Here is a 2,029-nt window from a genome sequence, read left to right as displayed (position 1 = left end):
CTAGTCCTAAGCCACTCTCACATGGCATCCAGGGGCTTCAGGGACTAGCTGGGGGATGGATGTGTGATCTACTCAGCCGATGAGCTGTGTTAGAGTTTTTGCTGGGAAAATTGAGACATAGATTCTTTTTCTCCTCCCCTTCCTTTTTTTTCAATAATTGGTAGCCAGATATATATATTTCAACATTTTCCAAATATAAAATATTTCAGTGAATCATATCCCATTCTTATAGGTTTAAAGATCTCATAGATTTTATTCAAGATTCTTGTTTCTTGAGCAATATTTGAAGCTGAGTCACTATCTTGACCACAGAAAGAAAAGTTGTCTGAAAATGAAGTCATCATGTGGAGGAGGTAACAACCCTTGCACTATCATTTGAGCACTGAGCAAGCTTTTCCTAAAGGCTATCCCTGTGATTTCATCCATCCATGCCATACTTACACCACAATTATGTGCTAAGTGCCACTCCAGTTGCTGGGGACACAGCCAGGAACAAGACAATCCCCACCTGAGAGAGGTCACAGTCCTGCCCCAGGACCTTTTCACTTGCTGTTCCCTCTCCCCAGAATGCTTTACCCCTGATATCTCCATGGCTCCCTCCTTTACCTCCTTCAAGTCTTAATGCACAGGTTAGCCCCTCAGTGAGGCCTGTCCTGACCTCTTCTACCCTCTCCTGATTTATTTTACTCCTTAGCACTTGAAACCATCTGCTATACTCAGTAGAATACCTAATTGTTTTTCTGTCTCCCCCCATAGAATGTCACCTCCACGAGGGAAGGGATTTTCATCTGTGTTGTTCACGGCAGATCTAGAGTACCCAGAACAGAGTGGCATAGCGTGGGTGCTCAGTGTTGAATAAATGGGACACCCAAAAGGATTATTTGAAGAGGTAACGCTGTCATTCTGTTTGAATGCTTAAGAAGGAGCCAGCCACTTCATGATCCCCAGGGAAGGGCATAGTGTATGGCTGGGGTGGCAAATCAATTCTCTTTTGACTCAAACCATGCTGGATTTTTTTTTTTCATGCTGGATTATTTTTAAGGGAGAGTATCACTTTCAACCTTTAGGATCCCAAGATGTGCTTAGTAGGTTATAGTACTCAAGAGCTGCCTCTGGAGGGCGCAAGGGAATTCCGTTGCTGCGCTTGGACTTGCATGCACTCACTAGCACGCTCTAGAAAATCGGGAAACTCGGTAGATGGTGATGATGGTGGCAATAATGGAGTGTTCGCTTTGAGGCCTGTTTTAATTTTCACAATAGCCCTACGAGGTAGGTACCATTCTTATCCCCATTTCCTACATGACAAAATGGAGGCTCAGGTAGCTTGCTCAAGGCCCCTGAGGTATAAGCAGCAGAACCAGAAAGAACAAGGAGATAAAAGTCACCGTGGCTTGGTCACCCAGGTGATTCCCTGGGTGAGAGGAGATTCAGGAGGGGTCCTACGGGGAGGGGTGTCCTCTGTTTTGGGATCATTGTGCTGAGGTGTGATATTCTTCTGTGGCAGGCTGAGTCACCTCCCCCCCCTCCCCCAAGTCCCATCCAAATGCCAGAGGTTTCCCTAGCAGTGATCTGGTGACCAGTCTGGCCTGCTTGAAAGTCAGGTGAAACTGACACAGCCCCCCACCCCCGCGCTGCTCAATTTGAGGACTGGAAGGCTTCCTGGAGGAAGCCACATTTAATCATTGACCTGGAGGAGTAGGAGTCAGGCAGTTGAGGAGGTGGGTGAGGGAAGCGAGTTCAGGCTGGGGCACTGCATGGGCAAAGGTGTGGAGGCCTGACGGCAAGCCACTAATTTCTTCAGTCTCTATGCATGTGTGGACAGCAGGACCAATGCACTGCAATTTTTCCCAGCCCACATTTCCATCCGTCATCTGTTTGCTCTTTCCTCTGAACGTTCAAAAGACTCATCTACCTTTCTTCACTTTCGCAAAACACAGGGCCTTATCTGCAAGCCAATCTCAAACTGTCTGAGCCTGAGCACCGGCTGGGCTGGCCGGGCGGGCCTCTGTAGTTTCAGAAAGCAACCTCT

This window comes from Vulpes vulpes, chromosome 16 (assembly GCF_048418805.1).
Source record: "Vulpes vulpes isolate BD-2025 chromosome 16, VulVul3, whole genome shotgun sequence".
Lineage (NCBI taxonomy): Eukaryota > Metazoa > Chordata > Mammalia > Carnivora > Canidae > Vulpes > Vulpes vulpes.
The sequence above is the reverse complement of the archived record's forward strand: the minus strand, read 5'-3'. Positions refer to the sequence as shown.